The sequence below is a fragment of the Bombus pyrosoma genome, linkage group LG12 (genome assembly GCF_014825855.1).
Source record: "Bombus pyrosoma isolate SC7728 linkage group LG12, ASM1482585v1, whole genome shotgun sequence".
Lineage (NCBI taxonomy): Eukaryota > Metazoa > Arthropoda > Insecta > Hymenoptera > Apidae > Bombus > Bombus pyrosoma.
In genome coordinates this window covers 938,914-957,683 of record NC_057781.1, presented here as the reverse complement: position 1 = coordinate 957,683, position 18,770 = coordinate 938,914, and the positions used below count along the sequence as shown (strand labels likewise).

The 18,770-nt window shown below is 36.9% G+C and overlaps 2 protein-coding genes across 24 annotated transcripts in view; one reads left to right on the top strand and one right to left on the bottom strand.

Moving 5' to 3' along the window:
- LOC122573521 (disks large 1 tumor suppressor protein) overlaps window positions 1-18,770 on the top strand; it is a 533,282-nt gene that overhangs the window by 481,987 nt on the left and 32,525 nt on the right. The window lies entirely within an intron of this gene.
- Window positions 1-18,770, bottom strand: part of LOC122573527 — a 40,191-nt gene that overhangs the window by 21,113 nt on the left and 308 nt on the right. The window lies entirely within an intron of this gene.

Here is an 18,770-nt window from a genome sequence, read left to right as displayed (position 1 = left end):
ATGTGTTTCGTTTTAATCAAATTATTACGAAAATTATCCCGAAATCGCTCGAGTGAAATTATGAAATTCGTGGAAACTCGATGTCGGCTACTATGAAATTTTCATCGCGACTGAATATATCGTCGTCGTTTTCTCGCATGGCGATCCACGATAAACGAGATCGATTGAACGCGGAATACGCGGCGACAGGTTCTTTTTGCAAACAGAGCGTAGCGATAAACAAGCCGTCGACGAAATTGCGTATTCAAAATGCACCTGCTTTATTCAGCGAGCGGAGGTAATAATCGAGAACGTAATTAAAAATCACTCCTGTGTATTTGACGCGAGAACGAGTTTTATCGTGGACTCCTTCATTCAACCAAGCATCGAAATGGTTTATTAGAATTAAATTAATTGGTCTGATAAATAATACGAGTCTATCCGAACGACATCGAGCGTAATTATTTGTAGCTTGACGTATCATCGAATGTCAGACTCTTGATTTCTAAGTGAATCGCGAACTCGATAATAAATTGAAGGTGTTAAATACAGATATCATATCTAATAATGCTAGGCTTTATGCTCAATAATCTGTAACCCAATTGGTGATATATAAAGATACGAAGAATTTAAAAATAAGATGTAAAATGTGAAGTAAGACGTACAAAATGTCGCTTTTGAGATGTTAAAGAATTAACCCTAAAACTGAGCTATTTATTAAAATATATCTCCTATAATTTCATAATAACATAACTATATGGAACAAGGATAATATTACAATTCAAATAGCACTTTAATCATTCTTCTAACAGTAAACGATACACATAAATATTCACATAATATCTTATCCGAGATTCCCAAAATCTGAAGATTCTTAACTAAAATCTAAGACTAACAAAGTTTCCATTTTAAATAATTGACTAATTAACAATTTTCTATTTCAAACTGATTACCTGAAAAAATATTCTTCTCCGTTATGCCTGCCTTTCGTCAAGCAAACTGTATGCGACTTTCAATTCACATCTCGTTATAGACAGTTAAAACTATCCATCGTCAAAGAGTCAATATTCAGCATCCCATCTCATTTACATCTTCACACTTGCATCACCAATATCCACCACATAAACAATAAGGAAGGAAAGAAAGAGATGGATATAAAGGGACAGGGCGCTATTTTGACAATGTTTTCGTACAGTTTGGCCCAGCAGTCGCCACAAAGATTTCTCTTTCATCGATATTACGGACGTTACGCGCACGTTCATTCCGAAAGAAGGGTCGCGTTATGAGGCTGCGACTTCTGACATCGGCTTTCAACGGGTTTTTCATTCCGTGCTGGAATATTTGCACGGGGACGGGCGAAAACAGGCCGCCATCGTTGAGAGATTTCTATTCGCGCAGACCGCGTCTGTTTACCTTACACCGCGCGACTTTTCCTCTCCGTCGTGGTTTAAACTTGCACCCGATGCTACGTAGTGCCTGGATCTGCCCCTCGATTCTTATGAAAATAAACCAGGATTCTTTCGAGCCACGTGTTTTTCCTCGACTTCGTACACTTCGTTCTACTCGCTTATATTGACTGAAGAAACTCTCGCCTTCGCGATTTGCTGCTGTTCTGTCCCGTGCCAGGATTTATTCTCGATGTTGATAAACGGAGGATTCCTGGCGATTTTTACTTTTCAAATAGCGCGGAAGTTGATGTAAGGGTTGGAAAGGAATTAAAGATAACCACGTGAATTTTTATCTGCATACTTTCTCTTAAAGGAAAGTTCGGATTGTGAAAATGAGATTTTGTAATAAGGGTGACAAGTAGGTGTTAGTAATACGTTTAATACAACGGACATTTGCATGACCAGTATACAGATATATTATAGATATAGCACAATATTTAGTCAGCGACCAATCAGGATTATCTACAAATCTCCTAATGCAAAGCAAATATTTGTTACGTAACGTGCATATGTGTACGTTACACGACACGTTAAGAGGTTAACACATTGGTGACCAACTATTTCATCTAAGCATACTAACACGTGTCATACTATATTACAACGATAACTGACACGACTTTGTGATTCAACAATTTTACAAGTAACAATTTAACATTTATAAGTTTATGTATTACTTATTAGTATTTATACTTTTATACCCTTATACATTGTATATAAAAGTACGAGTGTACTCAGAACTGGTCTACAATATGTTCATTGAAATGTTAAAATAATTCATAGACTCTTTCCGAGAAGTGACATTGGCTGTTGCACTTTGATAATTATAATAAAACAATCGGAAACTATAGATGTCATCGACTAATTGCGAAACAAAAGAACCGGTAGGCAAATTAATATTGCGAGTCTATCCTTTAAGATTCAATCAACGCGATACCCTGTTTGCGTTTGATCCAACTACGCGCTTTACTGTATGCAGACAATTATAATTAAATTTCCCTCGGTCGGGACCAATTATCCTTCCTTTACGTTTCCGTCTCGGACGGCCGTGGTTGCGACAGCCTTGGTTATCCAGCAAACGGACCTTTATAACTGTTTTAATTACAGACACGATTTCAGCCCTAATCACGACTTTCATAGCACTCTAACGAGATGGCACAACGAGAAAACGCAGGAATTTATTTCAGCGCGTCTATTAAATGTTTGTATATATCATCCCAGATCTGAGGATCTAGAATGGTAAACCACGTGAACACCAAAAAAGTAAAAAATAATTCCATTAATTAAAAATAAATTTTGCGCGAAATGCAGTGAGAAAGTTATAAACGCTAGAATAATTTTGTATATTTTACATTTTAGGCTCATAGCAAGATTAAGCTATGATTATGATTACAAATTTAACTACTTTTTAGCCATATGTTCTCTTGTTAAATCTACAAAGTTCGGTAAATGTTAAATATCTACGGTTTTCAAGTGATAAACGATGTAAGTGACAAAATTAATAGAAATGTCTCTCTTACTTTTAGCGAAAATTTTCACTTCTGCCAGTTAAATTGTTTACTATTCTCACTCAATTCGTGGACGAGACGTTTTCCGCCTTTTCCTCCATTCTTTCGTTTGTAAACTTTTTAATTCCACTTCTGTTTGTTTCCGATGCCTTTAATTCCCGTGTGCTTCTACCTTTTTCGCAACGAAACGGTAATTGCAATAGTTTTAATTGTGGAAAGAATGGTTTGTTAACACGTTGCTCTAAGAACGAAGGAAAATGTTTCGTTTCTCTCCGTTTACAATTATCGTGATCGATGTTCCATTAGTTTCTCAGATCGAACTTGGATGTTATTGGACCATTGACCCTTCGTTTTCCGAAGAGCTGGACATGTTGATTACTTCTTAAGTTAAAGTGTTTATTCGCTTTCACGACACTTTCTTCGTATAGAACTAATTTGCTACCTGTGGACTTTTAACTAAAAATTACGAGCAGCGGCGGCGATGCGGAAATTTGCATAAGCGAAAATCTCGTCAGTCTGGCGTGAATTTTAAACAAGCCATCCCACCGTGTTATCCGGTATGTTTTACTTGTTCGTAGAGTATGAAATAAACTGGTGAAATCGATGTTGGTAATTAAACATTATTAGGATTTTAACAAATACAAATTTGCCTTTCAACTACTCGTAAACTAATAAAGGGAAACGTAATGTTACAGAGTGGCTCCAAAAAGTTGAATATTCAATTCCACTTGAAAGATTACTTTCCTGTTCCTGGAATTACATGACAAATATCCTCTCGCTTATTTTCGTTGAGATGCAAATTTTTGCCGACTCTTCTCCCTATAAAATAAACTTTGAAACTCGAATAGAGTCAGCAAGCGTACCATTATCGCCATTTTAAAATATTCCATTAGCTAATATTCAAAATTTGAATAATTTTCTATTCCAGATGATTAACATTTTAACGCTTTATAATCAGTGGACAAGGATTGAAATAAATATTGTTCGAATTTGATCTTATTATTACGTGATATCATCAGCCTGTAAGTAAGTAATATAACCGGAAACAGTAATTCTCCAACAAAATCGATGAAGGATTAATACAAATTATTTGTATATCAAAATCTAATCATTTGAAAATTAGCTCACACATTCATTATACATTCTTGTTTATCAATTATTGTCAAATAGTATTTGTCACACTTTAAGTGTGGAGAATTTGAGCAAAAATATGTGTAATTTTAATTTAATTTAATTTAAAAATTTCATTCTTTCTTCAAAGAGCAATAAAAAAAAGTTATACAAAACATTTTGTAATTTTGACTGTTCTGTGTCAAGTATCGAAAGTATCGTGTTAAATTGCTATGTAATCTTTTTCTATTACAAACTGCTACAGCAGATATCCCCTCCCCCCCTTTTTTTTAAAGTAAAATCAATTCATAATTGCAACCTGGTGGAAGAGTGGATTTATAATCACACATCCAGAAAAAAGATTTTTTAATTAAAATATCTGTTCTTTCCTAAATCTCAGCATAGTAACTGACGAAACGGAAGAGAGGATAAATGTTTTCCATGTGACATTTACGAAAAAAAGTGAAGATTGTACTTGGTATCGGCATTATTTACTTAAAACGTCGCCATGTGTAGTTGGACTAAGAAATAAATATTCAAAATATTTCAACTGAGCCAGGGAAAATACTAACAAAAATTTTATAAACAGACTGTTACTCACCTCGGATCACCTGATATCAAGTTTCAGCAAAACTGCACGTTATATGCATTTTGTTATTTTTATCTCGAATCCTTATTCAAATGCCGCAACGTGAGAACGTGCAAACCTGCCTGCGAAAGTAGCCTAGCCTGCGCACGTGGCCCTCGAATTTTGATTTTTGTCCCGAATCTTGATTCAAATGTCGTATTGTGCATTCCTTCGATACAGTGGAACTCGTCAAAGCAACCGTATCTATAGTTTGAAACGCTCTATACTGCATAAGCGCGGAATTGTTCACCGCGGCGGCGAATAAATTCACATCAAGAGCTCCATTCATTTTGCATTCGAGTCATAAATAAACAAGACGGCCACGGGGTGCGAGAGGAAAACGAGGAAAACGACGCGGAGAATGAAAAACGGCGATGTATTCTTCGAGCTCGTCGTCGCTCGAACAGATGCAGCGAAATGCCATGACACGAATGTTACATGCTATTTGCATAGAGGCAGAATCAGGAATGAAATGAATAGAATTAACATTAATTCGTGTGGCACGCTGGTTTAATCGTGGCTCGATATTAATTGCGCGTCCCGTTGCAATCGAAATTACACGTGTCTCGATGCGACGCGGCGTTTTCCTCCCTGTCGAATCCAACAGGCGACGGCCATGGATCGTAAAATTTATTGGCGATACATTCTCCAGTATCCTTTGATGTCGTGCAATCGACTGAACCACGTTTCGTTTAATGTATATCGGCGAATTGTTTCAATTCCGCAAAATCAACCAATTCTATTGAACAAAAGCTGACATTAGATTCCTCTGTGTTTATTGTATTCCCTTGTCTTTTGTTCTGGGAGGGTGAACTACATAATACTACGTTTGACGAAGAGAAACACGAGGAAAGAGATGAAATTTTTCACTTACTTCGATCACCGCTCGTGAAAATCGATGTGGTTTTTGCGAATCAGATACGCGGATCCGACATTTCCACTAACCCGGGATAGTTTTCACGAGCAAATATCCATTTATTGGAATTAACAGATGGGCGAAACTTGGTACGGTGGCTAATTGAGACACGCGTATGCACAACGCGTTTGATCAGTTCCCTATCGATGATCACAACCAACTGGAACAACCGAAATATGGCCATTTCAAACTTGTATCAATCCAAAGAAATGAATTTGACGATCGTTACATTGTAGAAATGATACCATCTTTCGATATTGATTATTATATTTAATCAATTTATTTCGTTTTCTGTTACAGGTAAGTGCTGGTGATTCATCTTTGCTTCAAGACAACATTTTCTTTTCTGGTATGTCTTGTTTGACTGAAATAATGTTATATAATATTACATAATATTTTATAAAATCCAAAATGTAAATACGAAGATCACAATGTACAGTACCGCTACAATACCGCTATAATTATCGAATATATATTTCGTATTCTATTTCGTTTTTACTATAAAAGATAAGTAAGAGATCCTCAGTATTGCTAATACTTCTATGTAATTAGAATGTTAATAGGCTTTTTTTTAGTAGAGTACCGAATACTGTTTCGATTGTATAATATTGTTGGTTAGAAATTGTACTTATCTTAACTTGTTAATCAAAAACTTCCATAATTACAGAATTAAAAGTTAATAAGGAATAATTAATTCCAACTAGGTCGATTACTCCTTGCAAATATAGATGTGACATAATGTACTATCTTGAACGGAAAAAATATGACTCATTAAAAAATGGATCTGTGAATGGAGAAATGGTTTTACCATTACCAGTACGAACGGTAATGTACATGTACTACACATAGTGTTGCCAATCAAGGTGTTGGCATCAAATATTACTCATACTTCCGTTCAAAGTAATGGAAGTAATTTAGCTGCATGGGGGTCCATCAATCCGTTTATTCTAACAAAATATTTCCGCGAGAACTAACAAAACGCGACAGACAAAACGATCGAAGAATGTGCGCGATCGTGTTCTCCCTCGGGGGAGAATTTATTCTCGTTAAACGGGAAACTTGTAAAGTGGCGGAAGTTGGACCATTTTCCGAATCCGTAGAGGCATGCGCGCATTCCGTACCGGCATCTCTGAATCCCTCGAGGAGATCCGAAAGCGATTTGTGGCCAGAAGGAAACGGTCACTTCTGTAAGGTTACTCGCTGGACCGGTCTTCAGGAAACTGGAAAACAAGCAATATTCCTTCCACCATTTCAGCGCCCAAATTTTCTCTCACCTTTTCCTTGACCTTCTTTTCTCTTTTTGACGTCCAAAACCCACTCGCTGAAACTGCCCGCAAAGTTTTTCAATAGCCAAAGGCAGAGCACGGCTTTTATCTTGCCTGAAGTTTCTATAATTCAAACAATTTTCGCTTTTTGCTGGCCGCAATCTTGCCTTCAACGTACGAAATTGGATTTACGAAATTGGCCTGTCCATGCGTCCTTCTCTTTTCATTCCTTCTTGCTTTCGTACTTTATTGAATTTGTATTCATACAGCTGTGAGAAATAACAGGATACAGCGTTGAAGAAACGAGATTTAAGTACGTTGTTCGATTCCTTTTGTTAGTTATTACCCAGTTTTATGTTGCCTGGTATGAAATAGGCTTCGCAGAATTTTACTTCTTGAACGTTTGGCCCCATTAAGTTCGATAAAGATGGAATTAGAGGCGCTAGGGAAAAAGAACTCGTCACGAGGAAAACTGGAATCTCGACTCAAAGCAATCCCGGTAATCGGAAGTTAAAGGTAACAAAATGACATCTTGACGGTTATCCGGGAGCGTTACTAACGACACTTCGCTTCCTTCTTGTAATTAGGCGTTTTAGCCATTAGTAGATCTAGTTTAACTGCTTACGCCGGCAAGAACCACGCAAACACACACGTTTGCCAAGTATCGAATCTCTGCTCATCATGGTTCAATTTGCTTTTCGTAGCGAAGTTGCGATATTCAACTCCAACTCGTCGCGTTTCAATTTAATTGCCCGAAATCATTGCGAAAAGCAATTGAAAATCGGAAATGGATAAAACGAATCGTGATAATATAATTCATTTTATGACTTTGATATTAATGTCTTATGTAAGAAATGAATTAGAATGTTATTAGCATTCTACGATACATTTTATAGTGATAGTTTAATTACGAGTGGTAATATTAGATGTCATTTGAAGAAAAAGTGGAGCAAGTGGAAACGTAAAGTAGTACAAGTCAATATTTATGCAAATATATTTTTCCAAAAAATAAATAAGCACAGGAAATGATACATAATATCTTTGCCTACGTTGATGAAAAATATATAAGTGTTCCTTTATAGTCACATCGAATGTTTCAACTTTCGCATTAGATTTTTCCATTAGAATTTAACTTTATCCTCATTTTCTCCAATTTAAACGTTTTATCACTTCTTCTCTAAGCTCTTCACTCACAATAAAAAATGAATAACGATAATAGTTGCTAAGAATATAAGAAAATTATCGGAATTCGTCATCTCCAAACTTGTAAACGATTTCGGTTCTGGTTCAAATTGACCCAAATCTACAATCACCGACATTAACAATTAAATCGTATTTCGATTTTTCAATCGAGGTTTGATCGAAAACGACACCGGAAAGAAGAATAGCAGTTTAATATAATTTTCTGTCACGCGAAGCGGAAGGGGAGGAAAGGTCGAATTGCCGGACGTCGAATCAGCACGGGACTTTATTAATTGACAGGGAACAGGCACGAGATAAATTCGTCGGTTTTCCATTGAGGGGACGGGACACCCTGACAGTCTCTCGGATCAGATTGATACACAAAGAAAAGCGACATTCATGATGGAAGCATTTTTAAAAGCTCTCCCAACCGCGTTCAGACCGTGAGAAATGGTCGATTAAATCGAGGCAAGATCTTTTGTAATAGCTGTGTGAAATTGAGGTATGCAAAATGTGAATAAGAAACGTGGAACGTAGAATTGGTCAAGTAAACGTTCACAGTGAAATTATTATACTTCGCCAATGAAAATATTTCAATTAGAATTTATTAAAAAGACTGGCAACTGTGAGAATAATTTTCGAAAGGCATGTTAGAAATCGGAATTCTGACTTGTAATATACTATAGAATAGATATATCGCGCACACAAAAATTTTAGGCCAATTATACCAGCTGCATAATTGGAAACAATCAAGAACGTATTGAAGACATCAAGAAATACGCATACGCTACTAATAGAGTATTTAGAGTTTTATTGAATGATAGGTGCAATTTAAGGTACATAATCTACATCAAACACCAAAATTTTATTAGAAACAGTAGATATCGTAATACTTTTGAACAGAAGCATAAATAATCGTCAAAATCTCAGTAAGAGACAATATCAGTTTTGCTTAAAGCAGGTGCATGTCTTTAGTCATTGCAAAAATAAAATATTCGAAATTTCTAATTTTAATACTTATTCTAAATTTCTAATTTTAATATTACGTATAAAGTACGTAGGATCACTGAAGAGTAATATCTCGCCACGCTATTCGACTAATCGATTAGAATTTTCCGTGGAAATTATCAAAGCTAGAGCTAATTAGAAACACGAACGGCCGTTAATTCAAAATATATTTGGGGAACGATGAGTACGAGTCAGAGCATTCGGCTAACGTGCATCAAATTAATAATCAACAGCAATTAATTAATATCATTGCCTAGGAATAACCGATGATGTATTTTAAGTATCGCAAAATGATTCCGGACGGCATAATGATCCGACAGCTGGAAATGATCGGACAATTATCGAATGTCTCTATTATTATAGTATGTAAACGGTTGACAAGTAATTAGAATGACAAGCTACGAAATTACCAATTAATTTGCGGCAATTGGTTTATTCCTGGTCTACCAGAGAAGGAGAACACCTGTGACAGAAGGAGAGAGAGGGACATGCTATAGTTTGCTCGTCGCATCACGTAACTGATTAGAAATAAAGACGATCGTTACAGAAGGTGGAACAACCCCTTTGCGAATCAAACGACTGCCTGTGACCTTGTTATGTGGCACACTTCGCGAATGGTCAATGACAGTCGTATTATCGTTCCCTAATTGCATAACGAACACCTTTAGGGTATACTTGACTTGCGTTAGATTGGTTTCCAACAGGTTTTTGTTTCGAAAGTTAAGCACGAGACGATGACAACAGTGAGATAGAAAAATAGATATGCGAAACTGTTAATTTTATGGAGGACTAAAGACCAGACGCAGTTATGTAGGTTATTGTTGTCTTAATTCTCGTAAATGTGAGTGTGAGTAACTGCTGATTTAATTACTTATATTAAAATTGCACAGCTAATTCTATAAGCTGTTTGCTTTTGCGAGTGCATTTTCCATTTCATCATACATCTCGAAGATTCAGATTTGAAATTCTAGTCCAATATATAATTTTCTTATGTGCAAATTACCTATCATACAGATTCTTTTGAAAAATAATTAACTTAAAGCCTTAATTGAAGAATTTAATTATCAACAGACATATCAAAACGGAGCTGGAATAGCAGAAGGAAACGATAGAGGTGGAAATAGACCATATCGTCGTTGCGTCTCTGGCGATATACATATATGGAAAATTGCATTAGACATGCATACATAAACATGAATCAAGGGGACGACGAGAACGGTGGTGGAACTAAGCTGCGAAACTAATAATTAAATTCCTCTGGCCGGGTGGACGGAGCGGGTTCACGCGCGTAGACGAATTTTCGTAGTGACGGAACTTCATGACTTCCCAACGAGGGGGATGCCTTCGATCCTTCCATCCCCGTAATTCCTGCGCCTCTGGATTGAAATTTATGCACGACAACGGCAAAAAAGGATTAACGCGACAAAGTTGAGCACGTTCTTTTCCTTTTTTCCACCCAAGTTTCACCATCCTGAACAGCATACAGCCGCCTTCTACAATCTTCGATAGATCTCGTTGTAGCCAAAGTAAACTAAAAAGACAAATCCTGCCGATATTTCAGGATATCGAAATGAGAAAATATTGCACATGGGAATGAAAGTGATAAATGCAAAATCGTATGCAGCTTCGGTGATTAATATTCACGGTTACGCGTGTTTCGTTCGAGTCATGAATATTAATACATTTTTCACACCGTTGCTAGATTCCCGAAGTTACGGCAAAACGAGGTTAAAAACTTGCATCGCTACTATATAAAAGTGAATTGAATTCTTCGACGGTTCTGCCTCGTTTTTGTCCCATCTTAATATTTAAATGAGGAATAACGTGTATCTATTTAAATGATTTTTCGAAATGCAATCATGATGGAATTAGGAACGTTTAAACGGAATTTAACCGAGCGATTGCAACCATATCGACGCAACGTTGTATCGTGTCACACTGCAGTCTCTTAGCACTTATCATCCTCCAGAATCGACTCATTTATTTCGTTACGCGTAGTTTACGAGCAATCGGGTACTACGTTGCTAATAGAACGATTGTAGAGGATGGAAATGGGAACGAAGACGCGAAAGGGGTATGAGAAACGCTTGTCAAGATAGACCGACACGCAAACACGCTTGAACGTTTTTGCACACGCGAATTAGTCCGCTTTCCGATGATTATTTGCGACCGGTTGCTCGAATAATTGAGTGCTTCGTGCACCACTCGTTTATAGCGATCGTAACACATTTCAAAAAACCTGAGATTTAACGCTTGACCTGCGACGTGCATATAAATATTGTGCATATAGTTGGTTATAATTAATATGTATAATGAGGGTTAATAATTATATACAATCATGTTTCTGTGAGCGTTTTAATATTGGAAAGATCAGTTGAGTAATTTTAATTGCAACCAATTAACCGTTTGAGTCCCAGGGGTGTTTGAAAAAACAGTGTCGAAAAATCCCGAATAGCGCGATAGCGCTTGTCGTAATTGATTGCGTGGAGAAACATACGGCGCAATAGCGCTCGTCATATTTGTTATTTTTATGAAATACATCTATTTTATTATATACGCATACTATTAGTTTATAAATATTTCAAGTTTTGTTCAATAAAAATTATTGAAAAGATAACAATGAAATGCAAAATACCGTCAATCGCTCGTAGCGTTCAAATGTACTGGGATTTTTCGACACAAAACAGCGCGATCGCGCTGCTTGGGACTCAAACGGTTAAAGGATCAGCAGAAGTTGGTGTTTTCTCTAAAACGTACCATTGTCTACAAGTTTTTAACATCGAGCAACGATAAATATATTTTTTGCACCGTAAAAGTATATTATTATAGCAGATAACAATTACTTTTAAGATGTAAAAAAGATGTGCTCTTAAAAGCAATATGAACAAAGGGAAGTCTGGTATTCCTAATGCTAAAATATATCAGAAAGATGTATAACCGTTTGAAGTCTATCATTCTCAAAAAAAAAAAAAAAAAAAAAAGATAAAAGGGAAGAAAGAAAGAAAGAAATAAAGGAAAGAATCACTGACATTTTCCAACCGTAAAATTCCATGATAACCGTTACAACGACTGTAAAGTTCAATTACATTTTATAGTTCTCGACCTAAATCATATACTATGGTATCATACTAAATTATATAATCATATAGTTAAAACTGTACATTCTCCACCCCTATAGAGAAAATGTAGTTGTCGACCAGACTTTGGCGCGAAATAATACAGCAAGGATCGTTGTAACGCGCCCATCTCTTCCGGTAGGCCGGTGTTTCCGTTGAACGTTAATTACCGACCAAAACTAGTGGCAAAAATAACAGCGGAGGGTGGAATTTGTCTGTGGCTAGACTATGCGCGGAGTTTCGAAACGCCTACGGCGATACATGTAGAAGTTTGGCCAACTAGATTTCAAAATTTCAATGTATCAGCAATTTGAATTGTAAATGAGGTGGGTGCGAGCGCTCGAGTCTTCAACGTCGCATTTAAAAGCGTTTAAGGAAGTTTCGCCGTTGGAAAATTCACAGCCAGAATGGAGAACGGTTTTGTGGCGACAATGGTCGACAACGACGATAAAGGGAAACGTTCTGAGTAACGTGGAGAATTTTTTAAATAGAACCTCTGACGGAGTTTTGGTTGAATATTGATCGATTGAACGCGATATGGAAAAGGTTTTCGGAAAAGTTCAATTTTCATGTAAAACATTTCAATTTCAATTCTTGTTCTATTGTCAAATGTTTGCTTTTTGTTACTTATTTACCGAATAAATATGATATGTATAGAATAGTTTTTCTGAAAGTTTATTCATTAAGATAGAGGACGTCATTAAGATTCATGATAAGAATAATATTACTATTTATAGGTATAGGATTAGTGCATTAGATGAATTAAACATAGTCTATCAAAGAAACGATTTTTCATCGACACATTTAATTCTGCTTCTTCTCAATCATAACGCACTTTTAAAGACTTCACACACATGTCATACACAATCTTGCCACGTGCACCCAACTCTCCACGTGGTATCGTGCTCTTCGGTGAATGATTTTCGAAATCGTTTTCTACTCACAACCACTACTCCAGTATGAACATGTGATCGTTCTTAAGATTGCTTTTTAAGCACCTGTCATCCATATCCGGTCGTTTAATACATCATCAACGATGCAGTTTAATAGCTACTTATGTACGTGAAGGTACAAAGTGAATACGCCAAATGATTGTCTTAAAAGCAATCAGATCCAGTTGCTTCTGTAACATTGTTTCTGGCGAATCCATCTTCGATGTTTAATATCAATAGGGATTAGCAAGGAGATCATATCAACGTAAACTCTCTTTGTCCTACTATCGAATGTCAGAAACAGACTAAGAATACGTTTCGCCCATTATTAAACGTCAAAGCACATCAAAATCTAACAATGGCCATCTTATTTTAATATACCAAAAGTGTCATAAAGAAATCTATGATACCTTTAAAAATCGTCGTTTCTCCAGAAATGGTACCTATACCAAACTAGATGAAATTAAAAGAATATAGAAAACCCTTGATCTAAATTAGTACCAATTATAATCAAAAACAGAATTCATAATCCGTAATATTCTATTTACAAATTTAGAAAAGTCGTTCATTTAAATTAATACCAACTGTAATTACGAATATAGTTCGTGCTTAAAGACATTCTACTTAAGAATCCAGAAGATCTAAATTAGTAACGAGTATCAGAGCAAATAGAGCTCACAATCGGAAATATTCTAGTGCTCTAGGAGGCTCAGACAGAGACACTCGAACTCTGTAAGCCTGCGAGGAACGTCAACGAAATCCGATATTGGTAACGCGTGTATAACAGCGGTGGAATGGAGGCCAGGATAGAAAAACGGGCGTCGAATTCCTGTCCAATTAAACGGGTTGAAAATTACGCGGTGGAGGTCGCGGGACGGACCTTGGCGGTCGTCTTGATCGTTTTTCGACGCGCCACCGTGGCGCTACGCGGCTCGAACGAGTCTTGGAACGCATCCTCTCTGCCTGGTATTTCAGGGAACCAGTTGTACGGCTTTGTCTGCGGCTAACAATGTCTGGCATGCCACAGGAGCGCAACATGGACCGCGCAAAGGCGATGGCCACGCGTATAAAGGTACATGCAAGGCTTACATCGTTTCGATTGCATCGATTTCGCCATCACGACAAATGTTCTAACGTGAGAAAGTAACGGGACGCGACTCGTTTCTAATTCGTGGCCAGATCTTCGGTAAATGTTTGTTTCTTTTCGGCGCATTAAGAGCCAAGCTACAATTTATCATAATGTTATAAAATGGCTTATATCGCATATCGTCTCGATTACATCGGTTTTGCCATTAAGATAAGTATTCCAGCGTGAAATACTAACGGGACACGATTTGCTTTTAATTCGTAATCAAACTTCCGATACGTGCTTCAGTTTAAAATTAAAAACTTGAAATTGTTGAAATTCCGAGATTTAATCTTGAGATTAAAATGTTGAGATTGGAGAAATTTGAAATATAAGATTTGCAATTGAAATTGTAATAGTTAATCTATTTACTATCTCTTATTTGATTTTCGGATGTGTATAATGTGTACAATGAAATTTATTGCATGTCGACATGATTCGCGTGAGTCGATGGTTCGTGTTCGAAACGTTGCCGTAACAATATCAATCGTATATTAATGCTAATGATACGCGGTACATATCAGCTAGCGTAATTATAATTTGCAATATCTACAGTTGAAATCCGTCCGATGTAGATGATTAATATCGATTTTTAATTATTGATCTATATCTGTATATCCGCGTTAACATTTCACGGCGCGCAAAGCATTGGAATTCAACAATCAGAATCTATGGAAAGCACATTGAACGATAAAAAGATATTATCAATTATTTCAATCGTCGATTTAGTTTCTATCTCTTGTAATTGGTTATAATATAATTTAAATATAACAGAATGATGTAACACAGTAATACAATCTCTTCCTCTTTGTATGAAATTTTCGATATTCGACATTTTTCGTCAACTAACTATCGGTTCAACTGTCAATCCAAGAGAGACAGATCGTCGTATCACAGCAGATTTGATTATTAAAAATGCTAGACTCGCGCCCTGTCAGATCGATTTTCCGAACCAATGACGAAAGTAGCTGGCAGAACAAGATAGGCGGTTCCTGTTTCCCCGAGATAAAAAGGGCGGTTGCGGCGAAAACCCTTGGTAGCTCTTCGAAGCGGAATTCATTCCCCTTCTACAAGGTGGAAAAGGTTCCCGTAACCGTTATGACTTCGTGGCGTTTTATACGTGACGCTGAGGTTAACGGCACACCGCTCCTCTGCCTGTGTACTTAGCATTCGAATGGCGGCCGTATTACTGGTTGTCTCGCTATCGCATCGCCGCAATCCCTAAGATCGATGCTTGCCGGTTCCGTCGAAAAAGCGCGACTTTACTGTTGTACCCTTCCAAACACTTTTTACAACAGTATATTGGGAAATTAAACATATTTAACCCTTAGAGTGCTATGGATGCATATATGCGTCTGGCGAAAGTCATCGGTGTGGACTAAGGACGCATATATGCGTCTGGCGAAAACCATCGGTCTGGACTAAGGACGCATATATGCGTTTGTCAATTTTTCCGAGCACCTAAGCAGAAATAATACTATTACGTTTGTGTGAGATAAATATAAATGCGTTTCAATATTAATGTCGCGTTCGAAGAAACTGTCTTTTCTTTTTTTTTTTTTATTTAATACTTTGCATTCACAATTTGTCCAATTTGGACATTTGATAGAATAATCGTGCCGGCACAACACAATTATCAAGAAGAAAATGTGTTGTTTGTGTGAGAAATAAGAGAAGGAACGACACGCGATACGAATGCAGAAAATGCGATGTCGGATTATGTATCGATAATTGTTTTGAAATTTTTCACGCACAACTGAATTATTAAGTTGTGTTATATTTACTAAATTTAGTTTTCTAGTTTATTGTTTTCTAGTTTACTACCCAAATTCTAGTTTATTGTAAATTTCAATGTTTATAATAAATAATTAATACTAAAAAATAACGCTCCTGAATCATTTAATCTCGTGCAAAAGAATTACTATAACTTATTACGATTTGCGCTTTGAATAGTCAATCAACAGAGTTCAGTATAGCGAAAAAGTATTCAGTCCATAGCGATCGTCAGCGCTGGCAGCGTAGGCTCCGAGTATTCAGCACTCTAAGGGTTAAACAAAACCTCTTTTGTATTCTATCATTGTAATGAAATTAATAGATCTTGTCAAAAATAAAAATGTGACAAGAAGTACCTTAAGCTAGTCTGACATACTCGAACACAGTCGAATGGAAATCAACGATTTATCGAACAAACTTCTTCAAATTCATTATTTAAATAATTTATTCTCGATCTTGCTGAATTATTTCCAAATAAATATCAAACTGCATCGCGTATTGAATAGCGGCGCGATCCTCAACAGACGACGACGCCCTAGAACGAAACGAAGCCCGCACAAATAGCAGGTTTTACGGCTGGACAACGGATCGGTGGAAAGATCGCTGCTGTCATAGGGCTGCCATACCGAGGGTGGAACGAGTCAGTCTAACTGGAGGGTTCAGAACGTTGAAACGAATATTCTCCCCCCCTCGACTGTGCACGAGGGGTGAAACCTCCAGCGAACCCCTCTCCTATGCGTACATCTTGCCAACGTTCGCGTACGTTAGTGCCCGCTGGATCGTCGTTCAACAATCGACCGAAACTTTGTAGCGTGGCTTGTGAAACTACGCAAAATAATCGCGTACGCGTCGAAGAATAAAGTGCTCGATCGCGAGTGTGTCGCGCGATGAAAACCCTATGTCGTGAATGGTACTACACCTCGAAGAATCGATCTGTGAAACCATTAAACGAAGGTAGAATAATTGTTTGAATAGTTGAGTGCAACGGTTTCCAAGAATTTATTATTAACGAGAGGCGTTTATGTGGGTTTTATGCAACGTTTGAACTTACGTCTTTTTGGTATTATGCAATTTTCTTGGTCTCTTATGGTGCAAAAATTGTAGAAGGTCAATCGAAGTGTCTGTGGTTATCAATAAAATATTGCTGCAATCGAGATACGATATCTTGATTCCTCAATAGATAGGATTCGTTTGCTAATGTATTTCAAATAAACATTTGTTACACCTAGCTAGCGAAGGAATACCATTTAAGCGGTAGAGGGAACGATAATTGGTAAAAGGTACAGTTTCATATTCAAATCTTATGATTTTTGCTACGCAAGTCCCGTCACTATAAAATTCCTTGTGTAATCTTACATCAATTAAATCTATGAACTCCTCTAACGACTAACATTTTTCTTCACATGTCCCTTCATAAACGCCAAGGGCGAATTTTCTTTATCTAATTGCATCAGAGATCAACACGGAAGAAAAATGCCTGCTAAACACGATAGTCCGAACAACTTGCTAGATCATTCGTCCACCGTTCTAACGGTCGAAAGATCTTGGGAACCGATACGAACGTCTAGTTTTTGCATCGAAATATTATCAGCTTAGAATCGTAATGGCTGGCGAGCAAATCTTATGGTCGCGCAAGGAAACGAGTTTATAATGCAGAGTTATTAGAGCCGTCTTCCTTAAGTTTATTACCACGTTTAATACCAGTCTTGTTTAAACAATAACTCAGAACTGATTACGCCTCCGCGGGAAAGAAGGAATAAATCTACAGGTTGATTGCTCGCTTCGCAGTTTATTAACGCGCTTTTTGCAAATCACAGTTGTAGCAGACACAGAATTACCACTCTACTTTCTTCCTGCCCGTCTTTCTGTTTCTTGTAGCCTCTTGTTTTCTTTTTATTCTTTTCTTAGTCTTTAATTTTTTATACAGAGAATGATGAGAGTGAGAGGGTGACTAAGAAACAAGAGGCAAAGGAATGGAAACGAGAGGCCGTAAGTCACTTTATAGAGTTCGATCGCAATTTCCTCGGAGCGAGATTAACTTTTTATCGCCGGGATATGTATCGGGACGAAAAGAGAGAAATATCGGGAAAGGAAGGAAGGAAGCAATGGAAAAATCCGTGTGACCGTCGCTCGGTTTACCGGGCCGTGTTTTTTTTTTTTGCGGACACTAATTAACTTATTCACGGCCGTTCGAAGACACAAACGAACGCGTGGTCGGTGCTTTATCTCGTAACAAACGGCGAATGAATATAAAAAGTGCTGTCTCCATTTTGTGCATTTTGTTTTTGTCTTTTTTCACCAGCGATGACGAGCTTCCACGTGAATTGTGTAAAACCACGCGAAATTTTTTATTTTTTTCTTCGTTAAAATTTTTTTTTACTGGTATGGAGTTAGTACGAGCATATATAGAAGTGTGTTCGTTTGTTTGATAGATAGATTTGTTTAATTCTATTTGTAGATAGACTGTTTCTAAACTATTTGAAAATCGCAGGGGAAAGATGCTATAAGTTATATACCTTATTCTTTATCAATTTTAAGCAATTACAATACGTTTTCAATAAATTCCACATTACCAAAATTCTCTTCATATTTGCTTTTACAACTATTCATGTGTTTTTTTTTCATCATCATAAATATACTTTGATAAGTTAAAAATATTACTTGTCTTAATAACTACACTTTTGGTTTCCACAAAACTTCATCATTTACTATTTTTAAAAGACTTACATCATTGGCTCGAACAGGTTATTTTCAATTGCGTTACATTAAAATGTTGTGATTT